This window comes from Triturus cristatus, chromosome 6, assembly GCF_964204655.1.
Source record: "Triturus cristatus chromosome 6, aTriCri1.1, whole genome shotgun sequence".
NCBI lineage: Eukaryota > Metazoa > Chordata > Amphibia > Caudata > Salamandridae > Triturus > Triturus cristatus.
In genome coordinates this window covers 1,443,179,283-1,443,201,741 of record NC_140589.1, presented here as the reverse complement: position 1 = coordinate 1,443,201,741, position 22,459 = coordinate 1,443,179,283, and positions in this window count along the sequence as shown.

Here is a 22,459-nt window from a genome sequence, read left to right as displayed (position 1 = left end):
GAAACAAATGTCTTCTGTCTAAAGTAAAACGTGTGATGATATTAAGATCTGCCAAGCGTAACTTCCAAAGACAGCTTCTGGACCGGTTGCATCCGTCAGATTTGAATAAAATATGAAAAATACGGCGCATCGCGAATAGACTACTGAAAATTAACCTTTTTTTAATAATTATTTCCCATTTTCTTTGCCTTCACAGTACATCTAATGAAAAGAATGTCACATGATGCGATATAGACTTCGTTTTCCTGCCTAATTAAGTGTGAAGCGCTCTGCTGTTGCCAGTTACTTTTGAACACTGGGGAACTATCGTCCTAGCAGTTGATAGCACATAGTCTAACGACGAGTAATAATGTGGATTATTTGATAGTGATCTCATAGCCTCATCGATCATTTTTTAATCGCTATCAATAACATGTTACTGTTTCCCAACTGAACGCACTCATCTTATTAACATCTAAAGAATGCAATGCGTAGGGTTCTTGTTAGGATTCCAATTTGTGACTTACACAGAAGCATAACAATCAGTGTGCAGCAGGTGCAGGGGCACCGGGCCCAGGGACCCGCGCGGCCGGTTTCACTTCACTATTGCTTTATTGTATTACCTAACCAGCGGTTGAGGCGGAGTGGGGGCCTCGATGAGTGCACTGGGGCCCATGCCACCCTTGCAACGCCACCGGCCAAGCATGTCTCATTCTCTCTGCCCCCCCTCCCCCCCTTCAAACCCTTAACTCGTTGAGTGCAGATGTGTCCTGCACAGAGGCGCAACTAGAGCCAAATTTCGGGGGGGGGGGCTGAGCAAATATTTCGGGGGGGGGGCTGAACTTTAAGCAATAGGCAGAGCGGAGCTGCAGGGGCTCTTGGAAGGGGTGAAACAATAGCGAGGCCTCATTAACATGCAAATGGTCTTTAAAAGACCTGTGAAGTGCTCGGATGCGGCTGCTTTTTTGCCGGGGAAGCTGTCTCATCCCGGGCTGCCACATACGACGGGGGGGGGGGGTGGGGGGGGGCTGAAGCCCTGCGAGTCCAATGGGTGTTGCGCGCCTGGTCCTGCAATGTGTGTTTGTTTTGATTAAAGCATCGGCACACTCCCACTGTTGGTAAGAAGCACAGCACGCCTACCACGGGTTGTTTTCATCGTGAAACACTAAAGTACAAGGGTTTTTCAGATAGTGCAGGAGAGGGTCAATCATGGAGGGAGGAAGGGAGGCGGCCGCGAATGTGAAAGTGATCGCGATCGCGATCTAACATCGCGCCTGGTCCTGCAATGTGTGTTTGTTTTGATTAAAGCATCGGCACACTCCCACTGTTGTTGGTAAGAAGCACAGCACGCCTACCACGGGTTGTTTTCATCGTGAAACACTAAAGTACAAGGGTTTTTCAGATAGTGCAGGAGAGGGTCAATCATGGAGGGAGGAAGGGAGGCGGCCGCGAATGTGAAAGTGATCGCGATCGCGATCTAACATCAAAGCGCCCATGCGGGCGCGAAAGTGAAAGAAAACGAGTGCTTTCAGGCTGCCAAATGGTGCGCGCGCCCGGCGCACATGCACTGTATTTGGAGGCCTGAAAGCACTCGTTTGCACTTCCAAAACTCGCTTACTATAAGTCTCGCCAGAACAGCGCTAAAGCGCTGTCTCAGACGAGACCTAAAAACAATCAATCAGCCAGTACTGGCTGGTGATGTTTGAAAGCGTTGATGCTTAATACGTGCCCCAAATCCTAGCATATGAGCAAAGTGAAGGAGACTAACTTCTATTAGAAGGAACTATTTAGAAAGAGGTTTTTAAGTTAAAAGAGAGAACATCCCAATGACCCCCGCACATGCTCAATCAACCAAAACAGCAATCCCAACTACATATTAAACATGAAAGCAAATACCAACTAGTACTGGCATCTGAGAAGAGTGATCAACCTTACCAAATCCACAGGGAAATTACAAACAGATCACTAAAGATTATCTTTAAAATATAATAATAGTGACATAGAGAATCCGCTGTTAAATGTCTAGGTATCCTTCCAACGCCGGACAGTTTACAAATTCTCATGGTTCTAGATCAGTCAACTCGTATTTCGCAGATTAAATGCTCTGCTTCCTCAGGACTGAATAGACAGCTGACAAAAGAGAATACAGGAGCAAGACAAAGGCATAAGGCCAGAAAAATTATAGACAAGCAATGACAATGCCTGGTGTTAGCTGCCAGTCGTTTGCCACTGTCAGTGCTTATTTTGCTTTGGCATGGTGTTGGTAAAACTTTATTCGTTGGTAGAGTTGAAGGGTCCTCCTCAGCATAAAAAAATGTGTAAAATATTTTTGGGTCTCAAACAATACACATTGCTATAGAAGTCTCTGAAACTGCAAAGGTTACTTTGCGAACAGATGTGTTTCTTGTGAAATAGCAGAATGCCGTCACTCACAGAGATGTTAGTCAATGGCTGAAGTGGGCTGATTCATTCCGCTATACTGTATGATGTAGTGGACGGAAGCAAAATGTGAATGAATGGGGCCAATTGATGAAGAGGGTTGTCTGAAAGCCCCTGTAACTAAGTATTGTCTAAAACCAGACCAAAAAACAAAGCAATTAATCTCCTTAAACACAAAATCGAGAAAATTGTATTTCTCATAAATATCAAAGTATCTTTTCATACCCAATCTCCAATAATTCGATCAATTATGATCAATTTCTATCCAATACAATCTCAAAATAATTAAAAACCCCATGGGTACATAATGAATGATGATACTACCACATGAAGGACTTCCACATGATAGTACCTCTTGAGGGGCTTCCAAAAGGTCTTTGAGGACAAATTGGGTAGTCAAAAGTTACAGAAACAAAAAGGTCCTAAAAAAGGTTATTATCTGTTCTGCAGAAACTCAGGAGGATTCCAAACATAGTTAAAGAGATGCTTCACCAGATGGTGAGCGATGGAGTAATTGAACTGGTAGAAGCCTTGGTGTGACTTTCTCTGATTGTTTTTTTCCAAAGAAAGGTGATGGCAACTTACGATTCTGCACAGACCTGAGATTCCTTTATCAGAATATAGTGACAGACTATTTCCCTCTACCAAACATTACCAAGATGGTGCTTATGTTGAAGGGAGGGAAACATTTTTCTAAACTAGATCTTAAAAGGGCCTATCATCAGATTCAGCTGCATGCAGACTAAAGGTCTTTCACGAAGTTTATAACGCCAGAGGACATCTTTCAATCTGCTAGACTTCCATTTGGTTTGGAGTCCTCTGTGAGAATGTTTCGACTCATAATATATGGTATTTTCAAAGATGTCCAAAATGTTGTGTTTTTTTAAAGATGCCATTTTGGTCTTTGGCAGTAAGTGGATGAACACAATGTGATTTTAGAAAGGGTGTTGACCGGGTTGGCTGAGTCAGGTATGACTCTATTTGAGGAAAAATTCAGATTGTTGATGCAGGATGTGGATTATTATTATTATTATTAGCAGATTTGTACAGCGCATAGCTGCCCCAGAGACGGGGCGTCCCAGCGCTACCCAAAACACCAGTAATTAGTGACAACCCAGGACAGGGAGAGAAAGTTACACCGGGAAGAGCCAGGTCTTTATGGCTTTCCGAAACGCTAGGTCAGTGGTTCCCAAACTTTTGACTCCTGAGGACCCCCATTGAGTCACCCCTGGAAGCCGGGGACCCCCAAACAATTTGTAGGCTTTAAATTCCAAACATTAAAACAGTAATTAGAAAAAAATAAACACACATGTGCACACAAAACAAATACTCGAATTACTAAGGATTTTAGGGGCATATTTACAAGTCTCTATTGCCATGGGAACGTTACTTTTTGCGATGTTCCTGTGGCAATAGGGGCTTAGCCTTATCTACAAGGCAGCGTTAAGCCACTTATTGTGGCTTAACGCTGCCTTGTAAATAAGGCCCCCTTTCACGCAATGCTTAGCGCGAAAGAAGTGGGAGTTGCAGTGGGCGTTTCACTCCAACAACCATTGATTTTGACACTGCCCTCTATTTACAAGATCAGCTTAAATAGGAGACCGCACCAAAATTAAGACCATGAAAAACCTGGTCTTAACTTGGCAAAATGAGGAGAAATGCCTTTATTTCTCCTCGTTTTTGCTTTTTCCAACGGAAAAAGCAAAACACCTTTGATTGTTTATGTTCAGGAAGGTGGCCCTTCCTGCACATAAACAATCTTTAATAAAAATGACGTTTTGTAACTTCCATGTGTGCTGCATTAGGCAGCACACATAGAAGTGACAAAACGACATTACAAAATTGTTCCTGTGCAGAAAGTGGGAACATAGCAGCATCAGGATAATGATAGATTGGGAATAAACATATGTTGCTAACTTTTACCATGCAGTTTGCAAGCAGCTCTTTGATGACAGTTTATAGGACACTGCTAGATTACGATAGTCCCTTATGAATTGCACAGTGACAAAAGAATCTCTGTGACAAAATCAGTAACCCACTGACCTATGCACATAAAATACTGTTTTTTAAAATCCATTGTACACATTCTTTGCAGTAGGCATATTAACCCTCTGTGTCACATAAGATAAGTCAAACCTGCCACTGGACAAAACACTCATCTCTCTCCAGCAAGTACATTAATCAACAGCATTTTCTTGACACTTTTATAGTTGCTCGAAAAACTGCTAATTTTACAAGGAACTTTGCAGTGCTTTTAAAACTGCTGCCTGCGGACCCCTGGGAATGAGCCACGGACCCCTGGGGGTCCTCGGACCCCAGTTTTGGAAACACTGCGCTAGGTGATCTTTGAGCCCTCTAATAGCAATCGGAAGGAAGTTCCAGAGTTTGGCTGATAAAACTTTAAAAGAAGGGCCACCTGCTCTGGCTCTTAGGACTCTGGGGTTACATACCAACCCTTGGTCAGCTGACCGCAAGAGACGGCTCGGAACGTACGGTGTTAGCAAGTCTGCAAGAACCGGAGGAGCTTGTTAAGTCAAAATTTTGTGAGCAACACATAGCGTCTTGAACTGGATTCTTTTTTCTACCCGTAGCCAGTGTAGCTTAGGTAAAAACTTAGACACTGAACATGATTTCGGAAGCACCAGCAGAGTACGTGCTACTGCATTTTGTATTCTCTGAAGGCGCTGAATACAGGATTTGTTAGCACCCATATATAGGGAGTTGCTATAATCCAGTCTGGATTAAATCGTAGCCTGTAGAATAGTCTGCCGGATTTTGGGTTCAAAGAAGCCAAGCAGAGGTTTTAACCCTCTCAGGAGCCCAAAGCAGGTCCCTGTGACTAATTTGGATTGAGCGTCAAAAGGAAGACCTCTATCGATCCAATAGCCCAGGTTCTTGACCGCCTTCTTGGGCAGGGGTGCTGGTTTTAATTGGTCTGGCCACCATTGCTCTGACCTCATATTGCTGTCTCTCCCGAACAGCAGAATTTCCGACTTACTGGCATTTAGCTGTAGGCAGTTTGTTGTCATCCAATTAGCGATTGCCAACATATCCTCCTTAAATTTGATGAGATTATTTTTACAATTCTTGGAAAAGGCGATGACTAATTGGGTGTCGTCGGCGTAGGACACCAAAGACAGCCCTCTGCTTTTTGCCACCACTGCCAAGGGTTGCACAGAGATGTTAAAGAGCACGGGGCTCAGTATCGATCCTTGCGGAACCCCATGTCTGATCACCCTCTCCTGGGAGTGGTAGGGTGGCACTGTGACCTGGAAAGTTCTGCCCTCCAGGAAAGAGCGAAACCAGGCCAAGGCCGAACCCCCAATTCCTATCTTCTGTAACCTGCACAGTAATATTTCATGAGAGACAGTGTCAAAAGCGGCACTAAATCCAAAAGAATTAAGGCCGGGGAATTTCCATCATCTAAGCTACTACGAATTTCCTCAATCATTGCTAACAGAGCCGACTCAGTACTGTGACGGGCTCTGAAGCCATTTTGTGAAGAGTCCAGGATTGCATTTTTGTCTATACACTCTGTCAAAATAGTATTGACATGGGATTCAGTAGCCTTGGCTAGAAAAGGCAGCTGAGAAATGGGGTGATAATTACCCGGTTCGGATGGATCTAACAATACTTTCTTCAAAAGTGGTATCGCTTTAGCGTGCTTCCAGGCTGATGGTAAAAGCGCTGAGGTTAGAGATAGATTAATCAGTTCTCTGGCCACTGGTAAAATGGGGTTGCAAAATTGACAGAATTGAGCTGGTCTCAAAGAATAAGCTGGAGAGCCTGATTTGATTTTCGAACAGAGGGACTCAGTCTCAATAAGGGATAGTTGGCGGAAGGAACACAGTGTTTTATCCGTGATGGGTCCCCTGTCCTTACTCCCTTCCCTCTGGTCAATATTGGTAACAATATTGGTAACAATTTGAACAATGTCATAATTAATGCCAACACTCCCAGTGACAAGGATCAACTATCTATGGGTTCATGGGTCTGATGAGTATTACTCTTTATTTGTGGTCAATTTTGCTGAAAAGACCTGAATGAAGTTGGGTTTGTGTGTCTACAGAGGTAAGAACAGGTTTTCCAAGCTATCAGAACTGAAATATGGCGTTCTGATAGTGGATTTGCATTCCAAATGCTTGGAAGTGAATTTTGTGAGGACAATCACACCTGTTAGTACTGTAAAAGTCTTAAAGGAGGTATTTGCACTTATGGGGTGCCTCAGTGTTTGATGATGGATGATGGGACGCAACTGGTTTCAGATCAGATGAAGGAGTTTTTGTGTTGAAATTGCAAAGTGAGAGAGGCAGGTTCCAATCTGGTACCATGTTGATTGGAAGAAGTTTGGATGGGAAGCGATGATGGATTTAGAGAGAGAGAAGATGATGTAGTTTCAAGATTGATTGTCCCAGGAATTCAGGTTAAGATCAAGAAAGGAAGAAGTTCAGGTACACTGTCTGTGTTTAGGGGTTCATTCAAATGAAGAAGTCTTCTGTCAGATGGGTAGAGCTTGAGAGTGGTCAGAGATGCAATTTAAGATAAGAAGCCTTGTATGAACAAAAAAGTGTCGTAAGTAACGAGCAAGTGATGGATCATGACCACCAGAATGGTGTTGGATAATGACAACAGATAAGGAGATGTTGATGAGAGCATGCCCAACAAGGAATGATGTTCCAGTTGACGACAACAGAGGTACTGTAGTGAATAAAAGATAGTCCATCCAAGGCAGTTTCTTCATGTAAATTTATTTAAGATGGATGTTACAGCGTGAAGCCCCACCAGGAGCAGCCTTCCTGCTGCTCAACCTATCCACCAACTGACTCACACACTCACCAACATTCCAGTCATCAACATTCTCTCATCACAGTCACACTGGCTGAGCAGCAGGTATAACACATCTCCTTTCTTTATATTAAATACAGAAAGACACTAAAAGGAATAACAATGAAGTCTGAAGCAAGCAAAGGATAGCATAGGAACAATAGCATGCAACAGAAAGGTAACACAACCATTGCCCCAAATAAGCAAGGTATCAATGATCTAAATGCAAAAGCATGAAGATAAAAGATGGAAAATATCATGCACAGGAAAGAAATTAGAAGGAGAGAAAAAGAAACACAAGTAAGAATGCAGTCATGCACCATCTCCCTTTTTACCACAGCAAAAACATGCGCAACTACACCACAAACCACAAACAAATCCAAATACCTCAAACATGCTAGCTGGCCAGGCAAACATGAGAAAGGTACACAGAGTGGCAACCACAAGGTGTAGAAGAAAACAAACCAACACAACAACTAAAATTTACCCAAGCCGAATCAAGGGTGGAAAGTGTGGAGAGGCGCTCCACACGGAATCAACAACAACACAGCTACACTTCACCCAAGCATGAAGCATTGGTGGAAAGTGTGGAAAGGACAGTCCACACAAACCCAGGAAGGAACAACAAAGTTCCACATCGATCCTCGTAGAAAACATAAGAACATCAATCATTAGCAAAAAGACTCACTTATCACACTACGGCTTCAACTTAGCCCTTCACCCAAACCCGAAGTAAGGGTGGTACGTGTGGAAGGGCGCTCCACACGGAAGAAAAAAAATGCACAACTCAACATGGAATCAAGTAATAAGAACACAGCAAACCCTAGGAAAAAAACACTGACTCTTCAAAATCTGGCTAACGTCAGCCCTCCACCCAAACCAGAAGTAAGGGCGGTGTGTGTGTGGAAAAAAACAATCCACACAGAACATGTATACCACTACACTAAAAGGGAAACAATCAATATAAAAGAACGCTCACTCATAGACAGTATGCGCTACAATGGGTGGTATTTCTGCACCAACCCACAACTACATGAAAGTGGGAGACATCACAAGAAACAACGCATAGTTGCAAACAATCATCTTACTGTAACTGTTACAGGAAATAAAGGTACATGTACTCTTGAAGAAAACATCCCATGACTGCATATAGCAAGCACACAACAGAATTAGCGCACGCAAAGCCCACTCCAAAACCCACTGCGAAATTTAAAACAAAGTCACAGTAAAACATTGAACCTTAAAGAAGCACTACAGGGCAAAATAAGGAATTTGAACATAAGAATTAAGCAATACTAAGCAAGGACACGAGGGAACCTACCATAAGGTGCTTCGGGATGATCAGTTCTTATGGAAGACCCATTCCAACAAACACATACCCAACACACAGCAGAAATACGATAATGATGCGGAGCCCTCTGCGTCAAATCATAAGGGTGAGTGTAAATGAAGCTGAAAGTGCCACAAAATGTCAAACACTTGCCAGGGACAATCATCTTGTGCTGAACACATGAGCAACAGGCAACAAGAAAGAAAAAAAAAAGGGAATGTCAAACACCTGACCTGAAGCTGAAGAAAAAAATGACAAGAAGACGCCCAAGGATATAGTACAGTTTCCACCACTTAAGCACAAAATTACTCCCGCACTGAGGAGAAAGTGGAAACATCTGACTAAGGAGTCAGGGAAATAGTCAAGGCTTAGGTCTCCAAGCGTGCGCCACACGTCCAGGATCGGAGAAATGTTTCAAGTCGACTCACCATAACACTGCGCGACCCAGTGAAGCAGGTGGGAAGGCATTTCATTGGCATAGTTGGCAGAACTCCGCATAAACAAAAGTTGCCGGGACCTTTCAAGGCTATGTTGAACAGCCTGCAGCCTCCAAACAAAAGATGGTAGCACACTGACCACGCCGCACCGGATGGCTACCGGCGTTGGCATGCTGCAAAGCGTCCAAAGCAGCATAGTGCTGAAGAAAGAACAGACATCATGGGGAACATGCTGCGGCACCGCACGACCACCAAAGCCAGGTGAGTAGCACACGCTGAATTTGTCATTCGAACCGCAGAGCGACGGTTTAAACAGCCACACAGCTCGGACAATAAAAAAACAAAAAAAACTCTGTTTGCCCCATTAAAAATGATCCAGACAGGGGGGGCGTGGCTTGCGCGCCGTGGCGATATGGCGGCTTGCGCTTGAGCTCCGTGCTGAGCTGGAGCCGACGGAGGAATAGCGGTTGTTTTCGGCTGCCCCAGTCATCGCGGATAACGGCCGCATGGATAGGAACATGTCACGGATGTCTGGGAGAAGGTTTCCTGCTTACTGAGGCTGCCGGCACTCGCACTTTGGTTCCTTTTTGACGGCGCTCGGTGGTTTCGCGAGCGGCCGCCATTTTGTCTCCTCAGGAGCGGTGAGAGCTTTCTCCTCAGCGCGATGTCGACAATGCCACAGAAGGGCCAGGAATGAAGTTAAACAAATACTGGTGACGTTTCTTTTATTTCCTCAACTCATATTGCTTTTTCTTTTCTGCCTGCTGCCTTACTGCCTATTTTTGTATCATCTTTTTTTTTGGTTTTTTTGCTGAGATATCGCTCGTCAGGAACTCCGTCAAGGACATTTAGTGGGGCTTCTTTGATTAATGCTTACCTGCCTTTGGGTCATTTCTGACTGTTAGGACCCCTTTTGATACCTGCAAGGTGGGATATTTTTGTGAGGTGGTTCCCTTCCCTGTCCCTGGAATCTGCCTTTATTATTTTTCTGTTCTCTTGCTCAGAGTGCGCTATCCATTCTTGCTCGTTCCCTTTTGATATATTGAGGTTTCCTTCCTCACTTGGCATTCCCTTCTCGTAATTTGTCTGGAGTGGTGTTCTGTACTCCTGCTGAGGTGGTGTGCTCTATGGCCGCGAATATGGGCCCGTCTTCAAATGCTAAAGACGCAAAGGAATCTAAAGCGTCTCTTAAAAGGGCCAAACAGTTATCTCCTACACCTGAATCTCCGCAAAAGGACCCTAGTCCCACTCTTGAGACTATCCTGACGCGCCTTAATGAGGTCTATGAAATTGCGCAGTCTACCAAGACCAACACAGATTTATTGCAAGTGGAAGTGTTAGCTATCAGGAATGATTTCAAGGCCCTGTCTCTTCGTGTTTCGGACACGGAAGCACGTATTAGTGGCGCAGAGGATTCCATGCAAAAGCAGTCCAGATTTCTTTCACAACTTGAGCGATCAATGGTTGCTTTGCGGAAGGACCTCACTGAGCAAGAAGATCGTAACCGCAGATCTAACCTGCGCATTTTTGGGCTTCCTGAGGATGTTGAGAAGGATGCGTCTTCTATGATTGATTTCCTCTATCAATGGATTCCTTCTACATTGCAAATTTCCTTCCAAAGAGATTTTGAGCTGGAACGTGCACATCGTGTTCCCACTTTTCGTTCTAAGTCTGCTACGCAACCTAGGGCGATAATTTTTAAGCCACTGCGTCATCAGCATACAGAACAAATTCTAGCTCATATGCGGAAGGTTAGAGTTGTTTTGTGGAATGGTCATCGCATTTCAATCTCTCAAGACTTTGCCAGAGACACGGTCATAAGAAGGAAGGGTTTTCTTAATTTGCGGAAGCGTCTAACTGAGATGAATATCCCCTTTTCTTTTGCTGGCCCCTCAAAATTCCGCATTACTTTCAAAGGTCGCTCTAGAATCTTCGATGAACCTGCTGACTTGGTCTCGTTTTTGGATAATCAGATGGAGCTACAGATGGAACTTCAAATGGAGGCCTCGCTTGATCCTGGTTCTGCTGGCACCTGATGCGGTTATTCATACTGCTATGTGTTTTTTTTTGCCAGAATTATTGAGCTTAGTCTCTCTTAGTCCTGCACGGTGGTCTTAGTGTCCATTGTTTTTGTTGTGCTTTTGTCGGATGTTGGTGTTCCCTCCTTATCGGTATGGTGTAACGGTCTTTTTTTGTTGTTAGTTCTATTGTATGAACCTTTCAAGATTTTGTGGTAATGTTTTGTGTTGGTTTAACGTCACTTTTGCGCGATTGCCATCCTTTTTATTCTTTTCCTTCCCAAATTGTCTTTCCGCATATTAGGTCCCGGTCCGTTTCTTATCCTATTGTATGATTTCTTATTTTCTATTGTTTTGGTTATGTGTATGATTTTCATCGTCTTTGGCTGTCTCATATTTGTGGAGTACGTTAGTGTTTATTAATGTATTGATTACATATTTGATTCATTGATGAGTTTTTGTTGCTTATGAATTGCTATAGTTAGAGTTTGTGTTTAGCTCTATGTCACTGTTATAGCATTGATTGGTTTGTATCATTATTATTATTAAGTGTCTTTTTCGAATAGGTCGGAATTTTATAGCTGTTTTGTAATTGATAGGCTTATGTTTCTTCTCTTCCATGTTCATATATTTAAGATATTCTCACCTCTCTCAGTTATATGGAGTGCAACGAGAAATATGTTTTTGTGGACAGTTATCTATTAGCTTATCTATAGATTTTGCATTTTTATGTATAATCTCATTTATATTATGTATCTATCATAAGACTTTATTGTTTGATACATTAGTCTGTTACTATATGCCGCTCTCCCCTTTATTTCATTTACTTTCTTCTGACTGTATTATATAGTACTCTTTGGAAGTTTTTTTTTCTTCTTCTTTATTATTGCTCTTTCTTTTTTTGCATCAGCTATTACTGTTTACATCTGTTTTTTCTCTCTTTTTGCTTTTTACACTTTTTATGATGTTTCCTTTTTCTCAAATTTGATTAACATGTCGCCTGTATAGATTTATATGGTGTACTGTTTCCAGAACGATAATTGATTCTTGTTCATATCCTTTAGATAGTTCTTCTTTTTATAATAACGCATAATCTGTTATGTTCTGTTTTAGGGCTATTTATGCTGATGGTTTCTATTCCTCATGTTGGGCTCTTTGCTCATTCCCATGTCCCCCCTTGTATGAATTCGGTCTTTTTCAGACCTTCCTTGTTGGCCCTTCTCTCCCTTTTTCTGTCTATCCTCTTCCTTTCTTCTTTCTCTCTTTTTTCCTTTTCTCTTTGGATTTCCTCCTGGGATTCTCCCGGTTTTGTGTTGATGTCTAGTGTCTGGAGGCGAGGTCTCTTGGAGGCTGTAGTTCATATATCATTTGTGCAATATCTTTTTCTCCTGCTAATAGATCTATGTCTGGATTGAATGTACTCTCCCTTAATGTCAAAGGGCTAAATCACCCAGTTAAAAGGTCGAAGATTCTAGATTATTGCAAATCTCTTTCTTCGGATCTCGTCCTTTTTCAGGAGACAAAGGTCTCTGTTAGGGAGGCGTTATTTCTGAAGAAAGAGTGAGTTTCTGATGTTGCTTGTTCAGATGCTAGTGGTAAAAGGAATGGGGTAATCACTTTAGTCTCTAAACATTCTGGTCTGTCTATCGTTTCCTCTGAACAGGATACAGAGGGACGCTGGTTACTATCTAAGTTGTCCGATGGTAATGCTGTTCTCTTTGTCATGAATATCTATGCCCCTAACAAGGATGATCCGGCTTTTTGGAAAACGATCACCAAAAAGCTAAATGACACACCTCATTCTGGCAATCTTATTGTTGGTGGTGACTTTAATTTACCAATGGATCCTATTTTGGATAGGAATTCTGCCTTTAACTTTCGTCCCCCTCAAGCACATAAACAAATGATTAATATGTGTTCGCTGACCCATCTTCAGGATGTTTGGCGTCTTCACAATCCCACTGGCAGTGACTTCTCCTTTTTTTCTTCCCCTCATTCGTCCTTCTCACGTATTGACTACCTTCTGGTTCACTCTTCTCTTGTTCAAGCTTCCTCATCTCCGCTTATTCACCCCATTTTAGTTTCAGATCATGCCGCGGTAACTTTCACACTTATGTCTTTTGCCCCTCGGGTAAGGTCTCGATCTTGGAGACTAAACACGGAAATTTTACATGATGTTTCCCAAGTTCGAGAGTTTTCTAATGATATTGAGACGTTTTTCCGTGAGAATGTTGGTTCAGTATGCTCCCCTGTTGTTCTCTGGGACTCTTAAATGCACTTTTCGTGGTCAGGTCATTAAGTGTATGTCCAGGAGAAACGCTGCCATTAAAAAAGAGCTCACGGATTTAGCGGATGAGATTAAACGTCAGGAAGCTCTTTTTCGACAGTCTAAGGATAAGTCATGCTTACAATCTATTAAGAATTTAAAATATGCGTATAATACTATTGTCACTAAGAGAGCGCATATTGGTTTTCAGGCTCAGAAATCTAAGAGGCTGCTGTTAAAAAATCGTGCGGCCAAGACTCTTGCAGCTACATTAAAGTTCCAGGAATCTTCTAATAAATCTTCCCAAATCTCTTCTATTACTGACCATCTTGGTAAGAGAAAATTTCAGACTGAAGAAATTCTTGAGGTCTTTCGCGATTTCTATAATAATTTATATACCCCCTCTACGCAGGCGTCTTTTGAACAGTGCCAGGAGTTTTTGAAGACAGTGCCGTTGAAAGCTATACCGGAGGATGATAATAATTCATTAAATGCCCCGATTACCTTTGATGAAATTACTTCCGCGATTAAAGCCACTCATTCCGGTAAGGCTCCGGGCCCTGATGGGTACCCTATTTTGTTTTATAAGACCTTCTTATCTGTGATTGTTCCGAAACTTCAATCGGTCTTTGATGCTTTTGTCAAAGATGGTTCTGTGTCTGGCTCTGCTGCTGATGCTACTATTGTAGTAATCCCCAAAGAAGGAAAGGATCATTCAGACCCCAAGAATTTTCGTCCCATTTCCCTGCTTAACATGGAGGCTAAGATTTTTGCTAAAATCTTAGCTAAACGATTAGAATCCTTTATCCCTCAATTGGTTCATCCTTCCCAAACAGGTTTTGTAAAGGGTCGTCTTGCGCGTGATAATATCCGTACTTTTTGTCATATTCTAGGTGCCGCTAAGCGATCCAATCTTCCGGCGGCGGCCTTGGCCCTTGATGCTGAAAAGGCCTTTGATAAGGTTTCCTGGCCTTTTTTACGAGCTGTTTTATGTGCACATAACCTTGGTGATTCTTTTATCCGTATGGTTATGTCTCTTTACTCCCGACCTAGGGCTAATATAAGAGTGAATGGGGCTACCTCGTCCTTTTTTAACCTTTGCCAGGGTACTAGACAAGGGTGTCCTTTGTCTCCTCTTTTATTTTTGTTGTCCATTGATCCTCTTCTCAGACTGATTGACGTACATCCAGACATTATGGGCTTTTCTTTTGGTTCCCATCAGTTAAAAGTAGCTGCCTATGCCGATGACGTTCTCATTTTTTCAGATGATGTTGCACGTGCCATCCCGGCTATTTCTGAGATCATTTCCACCTTCTCAAAGGTTTCAGGTTATACACTGAACAGAGATAAGACAGAAATGTTCCCCTTAAATGCTTACTGCTTCTCCTCTCATATGGGCTCGGCGGGCTTTAAGTGGCAATCTAAGCAACTAAAGTATCTGGGTATTTATTTTTGTTCCACCCTTTATGCTACGGTTACTTATAATGAGTCTCAAACTATTCTTAAAGTGCGGCATCTTTTAGAAAATTGGTCTCCGAAGCATATCTCCTGGTGGGGTCGGCTCCAAACTCTTAAAATGATGATAACACCTATTATTAATTTTGTCTCTTCTATGCTTCCAGTAAAGCTCTCTGATGCCTTCTTCCATGATCTTGATTTAATTACTTCCAAATTCTTATGGAATAATAAAAGGGCTAGAATTGCCTATTAATTTTTGAGGAAACCCTATGAGTTGGGGGGATGTAATCTTCCTGATTGGGGGAAGTATCAATCTGCTTTTCTAGCCTCTCAAGGTGCGCTCTGGTTTTCCCCTCCCCTTATGCATGATCCAGCTTGGTTGCTAATAGAACAGGAATTGGCCTCTCCTCTTCCAACTGCCTCTTTCTTAACCACAAATACTCTTTTCATTCCATTTTCTAGATCTATTATTTTGGATACTGTTGCTGCGATTCGTAAAATTGATATGAGAGTGGCGATTCCGTTGCATAAAACTAGATGGTCATCCATTTGGCGCAATTCCAAAATTAAGATTAATATTGATCCGGACTTGATGTCTTATTGGTCGGGGAAAGGTATCTTGCTTGTTAAACATTTGTATGATTCCAATAATGACCCTCTTCCTTTCTCTACCCTGGCCCAGCAATTTTCTTTATCTAATATAGATTTTTATACTTTTCTTAAGATAAAGGTAGCACTTGCTAGAATACAGCTTCAGCCTTCTTCCCCTATAGTTATGCTTTTTCACTTATGGATTAAGTCTGGTCATGTTGCATCTAGGATTTATAAATTTTTGTCGTCCTCGACACTTCCTACCCAAACTGTTGCACAGCAAAAATGGCTACGTCATTTCGAGCATGAGATCACCGATCATATTTCCTCAGACACTTGGCAAGATATTGGTAGGCTCTCTCTTCGTAATAAAATCGCCCCCTCACTAATGCAATCTAAGTTTTTCTCTATTAATCTTCTTCACTGGACTCCCATTCGTTTACACGCGCTAAATCTCAAGGACGATGATCGATGTTGGAGTTGTGGGCTAGCACCTGGCGATTTCCAACATATGTTCTTTGACTGCTCTCTTCTCCAACCCTTTTGGGGTCTAGTTCATAAACACCTCATGCTTATCTTTGATATTCAGTTTCAACTCTCTTTTCCACTAATTCTTCTAGGTCCGCTGGCTGCCTCGGTCCCGTTGCCCTTAGATGCCATGGAATTACAATTATTGGATCTTTTACTATCTATTGCAGTCAAGGTAATTCTCAAGGAGTGGAAATCTTTTTCTTCAGTCTCTTATCATACTTGGTGGGCATGGGTCTTTTCTGCGTAGTGCTCATACGTCAGTTGATCATGCTCACCTTTCTCCGTCTATATCTAATGATGTGTGGCTGACTCTAGATACGTACATGCAAAGAGCCTCAGAGGGTTTGGTGGCTCAATACCCTTTTGATGTGCCTGGTTAATGATGGTGTTGTTGTTGGGTGAATCCTTTGGAAATCCTCTTCTCTTTTCTCATCTTGTCTTGTCTTTTTTCTTCTTTTCTTCTATCTTTTTCTGTCTTTGCTTTCTTTCCTTTCTTTCCCTTCATCCCTAAGTTAATATATGATGATGATACTTTTGATAAACACGACTCCTGATTATCCATTGATTCTTCCTTATTCAATGCATTCCTCTGATACTTCCAGATTAATGAACTTTGTAAGGTGTTTTTTAGTGTTAACTCTCATTTTACCAGGTTGAATGTCTTTTAGCTGATATCATTTGTATCATTCTTGATTGTATTCTATGCTTGTTTTTACTCCCTTAAAATAATAAATTCTTTTGAAATCACAAAAAATGATCCAGACAGCTTCCAATGCGAAAAATAAAATTTAAGTTGAAACTGGGTGCCACTTCTGACTCCTTACGAGTAAGCGCTACGTTAATGATTCACGAAGCACACACAGCAAGAAAGTTGTGAATCACTCGTCATCAGTACAGCTTCAATTTTAGGGAGCGCTTGTCCTGGTACAATGCGCAAGTCCTCACAGCCGAGTTGTGGCAGGCTCGTCCAAAGATCACAAGGCGAAACCACAAGTTCACTCAGAATCTGGAATGTGTGTATCATCCCCTTGTAGAAAACTGTTCAATAAGTCAAAGCACGCAGCATCACCACTTGTAGCACATGTAAGGATAATCATAGTTTACGCATGCCCTGGCTATTAGCTTGTGAATAGGTCAACTCCAACAAATCCATCAAGAAATACAGCCGGATCTGGCACACTTGCGTTGGGGCGACTGATGTCAAGGTCACTGGTGGGGATCAGGGTTCCAGGTAGCTGTGCCAAACTTAGTTACAGGAGCAGTTTCTTCAAATTACCCTTGTTCAGTTACAGTTACTTTAGGCTCATAGTACCAGTCCATTCAAGTTGCACATGCAGTTTCTTTTGATGAAAATCGTCGCTAAAATATAGTGAATAAAATATAGTACATCCAAGGTAGTTTCTTCATGTAGATTTATTTAAGATGGATGTTACAGCGTAGAGCCCCACCAGGAGCAGCTTTCCTGCTGCTCAGCCCATCCACCAACTGACTCACACACTCATCAACATTCCAGTCATCAACATTCTCTCGTCACAGTCACACTGGCTGAGCAGCAGGTATAACAGGTACATTGGTGTATGGGGCTGGAGATGCTTAGGTTCTGAATTGCCTTAACAGTAGTCGAAGCATGTCATCTGGAAAATGTCGCCCACACCGTCAATTCCAAAGGTCATGAAAATTTTGAATTTGATTGAGTGATTTTGTGAGATAGTTATTTTATACATATTCTTGTTCTTAATGACGTATAGAGTTTAGGTGCATGTAGTAATTGCTGTTTCTATTTCTTCTGATTTTATGCTTATTTTTTCAGGTCTTCCTGTTTTTTATTTTGCAATTTAATATCTCCTTGTGGTTAAAGAAATAAGTAAGATGTATTATGGATTTATTACTTTGATGAATGTCAGTGTAGAATGTTTACTTTGGATTTCTCATAACACCAGTTATTAGCACTGTCTTTCAGTTAGCAGCACATAGGTCCTGTCATCAATAAACCCTTTGAAGATAGCTGGGACTCTCTTCATCTTTATTATAACAGAGGTCCTTAAGCGTACAGTAGAGCCTGCCAATAACTACAGCTTTGGAAAGAGGTCTAATATGCATACATTCATCAAAGAACTAGCAACAGACCACTTGTAACAAAAGACTGTTGGCTGCAGAGGCCCAAATGAGATTCCCAAAACATTTAGAAGTTATGAGTAAGTGAAATAAGAGTGCTGAATGGGAGGAAATTAGATTAATAAAGAAGAAAAACAAGAATACAGACCACAAGGACATATGTGCCACAATTAAATATTAAATTGCTTGGAAGGACCACTGGCCAAGCCTTAGGTCCCCTCATCAGGGTGTCATCCAAGGAGTAGTCATCATAGTTGATGTATTTTGGTGATCTCGTTCTTTGATGTCATGAAACATACACAAGGCAAATGGCTGGTGATGAAGCTTTTAGTGTTGTGTACGGCCCAAACTCTGATTATACAAACGTCTTTGAGGAGTTTAAATTGGCTATACCTATCTAACAATATTTGAAATGTAAGCCATCCATGGCTGGGGGTGGGCCAAAGGGCCTCGCCTGCGGGCACCCCCCTAAGGCAGCCAACCCCACGCTACGCATGGAAATTGGCCATGCACAGCGGGAGGTTGGAGACAAGGCCTGGCCTTTGACCAGGCCCTGAGGCCAACCCACCCGGAGACAGCCAACCTCCCCTGCAGGTAGTCAACACCACGCTGGGCATAGCCTTTTGTCATGTGCGGCGTGAGGTTGGCCACAAGTAGCCACCCTGAGGCTTCACAGAGGTTCGGTGAAGGAGTCACACACCCACCTCCCCACAATAAATATATGCATTGCACCCCCGGGCCCTGGCCAACCCCAGGGTGTTTTTCTGAAACAGGCCTCAGACGGGTTCCCTCTGGGAACCCACCACCTGGCCTAGGGGGTCAGGGTATCTCTCTCCTGCCGCATTGTCTTTTTTTGTGTAATTTTTTAGGACTCTGAACTAAGTCTTGAGTAGTATGATGGCTTCCACCCCTTCCTGTTTGATGAGGTTGCAGCCAGTCAGATCTCACCAATAGATCTGTCTGCCCCATACATCCTCCATGGTGAGACATATACACATTTTGTGCACCTTAATTTCTCCAAAACTAGTGTACAGATTTACACAAAAGCACAAAAAGTACTCTTTATGGACTAAGATCTAGATTTCTGCCAACTTTTGTGTAGGTCTGTTCAGCCGTCTGGGCTGTAGCTATGTCTAAATTTCATATGGAAAAATGAATTAGAAAATTGCATTTTGGGAGCCCCCTTTTTCTCGGACACTGCTTCATTGATCCCCCAGAAACTTTCCAGGAAGGAGCTGAGCGGAAATATTTTGTGGGGGTTCATTTTCGTGAAGATTCGTCAAATGGCGCCAAAGATTTAAGTCTGCCACTGAGTTATATATCGACTGCCAGTGGGTTATATATACATATATATTACTTAGTGGCAACCACCACTAGGCAGTTATAGTTAGGTCTGCTTTCCCATAGAAAGAGCTTGACAAATCTTCACAAAACTTTCCAAGCAAAAGTTCATCCACCTCAGCTCCTTCCGGGAAAGTTTCGGGGTGATCCATCAAGCAGGGGCTGAGAAAAAAGGGGTGCCCCAAAACACAAAATCCCCATGCATTTTCCGTAAACTTTTTTAAGACAGGGTACAGCAAAAACTGCGGAATTACACTAAATTTGGCAGGAAGCTAGATCTTGGTCTGCAAATTGTGCTTTTTGTGATTTTGTGTAAATCTGTCCAGTAGTTTTTGAGAAATTAAGGGTAAAACATAATTGAATATTTTGGCAGTTGGGTCCATGAGATTCTCAGAGACTCTCATGGGAGAGCCAATTTAAAAACTAGTTTGTTCTGATTGTCTCAGGGAGCTTTATTTCCATTGGGCCATTTCTTTCCAGATTGGCTGCCAGCTACATGAAAAAAATGTTGTTGAAAGCCATTACAAAACTCTGAGACTTAATCTTCTGTACTGAAGTTCTAAGAAAAAAAAAAGATATATGGGGTTGGGTAGGGTTACCCTGACCACCCAGGCCACATCGGGAGGACCCAGAAGGACCCCCCTGGGCCCAAAAAAAGAAAACAAAATGGCAAAAAATGCTGCCATCTCATGAGACTGAAGTGGGATTGAAAAAAAAAATGGGAGCCGGGCTGCATTTAAATACCTTATGTCCCGGGGAACTTACCCACGAGGCTGATTTCATATAGGGGAGGGACCCCACAGCCAACCCTCTGCCGCGCACGGCCTCTGGGGTTTGCATTTATGTATGATAAGGGTTAAAGCAACGTTATAGTTCGGTGTGATGAAAAAAGATAGTTTTTTGTTTTAAAAATCCTTGGAAATTCACTTGAAAGGCCAAAGGTTAAAACAACATCATAGTTAGGTGAATTAAACTAAAAAAACATAGAAATTCACCAGTGATAGATAGTAACACTAACTATTACCTGTGCCCCTGCCATGCACTGCTTATGACCTAAAATATGACATCACTTATGACATGTCCTAAGACATCATTTATGACATCACTGATAATAATACGGCCATTTATAAAGCGCAAAACAGCTACCTCCTGAAGGAGGTGTCCCGGCGCTAAAGCAACAAAGCAACAGCACATTAAAAACAAGATCAGACAGCACGTCCCCCTCCAGGATCAATCTAGGTTAAAAAGCCAAGTCTTGACTGCCTTCCTAAATAGGCATTCTGAGTCAATTTGCCTTAAAGCAGGCGGCAAGGAATTCCAGAATTTAGCTACTTTAGCCACAAAGGATCTACCACCCCAGCGCTCCTTCCTAATTCGTGGGGTGGTCAGCAGATTCTGATTGCTGGACCGCAATAGGCGAGATTGTTGGTAAACAGATAGACGCTGTTTCAGATAACTGGGGCAGAGGCAATGGAACAAATGAAAAGCTTTATTTAATTCTATTGGCCACTTGAAGCCAGTGAAGTTCTTTAATGTATGGGGAGATATGTTTTCGCATGGGCACGTGTCTGATCAAATGCGCTGCCGCGTTTTGAACCAGTTGCAGTCGCTTGACCAAATAGGCCGGTAGGCCCAAATAGAGGCCATTCGCATAATCCAGCCTGGACGTCACAGTTGCATGAACTATGGAAGGCCTGCAAGTTTCTGGTAGCAGATGTAAACATTTTCTCAAGTGCCTCAATTTTCCAAAACAGGTAGATGTTACTTGCTGAATTTGAGAGGAAAACAACAGGTCAGCCTCCCATTGAACTCCTAAATTTTTAGCCAAACCTGTTGGGGTAGGTGGTGTCCCCATTTCCAGCAGCCACCATAGGTCCGAATCAGGCGGGTTGTTAGTTCCAAAGAACATCACCTCCGTTTTTTCAGCATTTAATTTTAGTTTGTTATTGTTCATCCAAACTGCAACGTCTGTAAGACAGGTTTTAAAACTTTCAAGTGTCTCAGCTGACTGATCCTTGAAAGGGAACACCAACTGGGTGTCATCAGTATAAGATATTGACTTGACCCCCCAGTTGGCAATGAGTGAAAACAGGGGGGGCAAGTAGATGTTGAACAACAGTGGGCTGAACGCTGATCCTTGAGACACCCCACACCACAAGTGCTTCTGCTCCGACTGATAATGTTGAACAGCCACCCTATGAGTCTGCTTGTGGAGAAATGACCTCACCCACTCCAGGGCGGTTCCCCCAATGCCAAAATCCAGAAGGCGTTGCACCAGAATAGCATGGTCAACCGTATCGAATGCGGCAGATGGATCCAGGAGCACCAGCATAGCTGAGGCCCCCGAATCCACCGCTGCCCTCACCGATTCGGCTACCTCCACAAGGGCTGTTTCTGTGCTCAAACCTTCTCGAAAGCCAGATTGCGTATCATGTAAAATGTTATTGATTTCCGTATATTTAGCTAGTTGTCTCTGGAAAGCCTTTTCCAGCATCTTGGCTGGAGCTGGCAATAGGGAAATAGGTCTGTAGTTAGACAGGACCCCGGCATCGATATTGGCTTTTTTCTTCAAAGCAAGGAGTGTTGCTTGCTTCCGTAAGTCAGGAAAGGTACCAGAACCAAGAGAGGTATTCCATATGTTCAGTACCACCTGGGAGGCAGAATGGGCTACTTCCTTCCATAATTTGGAGGGACAAGGGTCCCCTGGGGCACCTGACCTGCACTTCAGCATCTCAGCCAATGCCTCCTGCTGAGAAATAGGGGCAAAACAGGATAAGAGAGACTTCATGGCACTACTCTAACTAACATTAGATTTGACTGTTTTTGCTCCGTCTATGAAAGAACTGTAGACCGTTCGAATTTTTTTGTCAAAAAAATCAGAGAGCTCATCACAAAGAAATTGCGTTGGCTGAGAATCAGTAGTTAGCTCGCGGGGATTAAGAAAGGAGTTAACCCACCTAAACAATTCTTTGCCAGGTTTATCCAAATTGTTAATCCTTGTGGCTATATACTCTTTACTGGCCACCTTAATTGCTCTGTGCAACTCTTTCAAAGAGGCTTTATATACCATTTTAGCAGCGGCGGCATAATTCACCCTCCATTGTTGCTCCATACATTTGCAATTACTTTT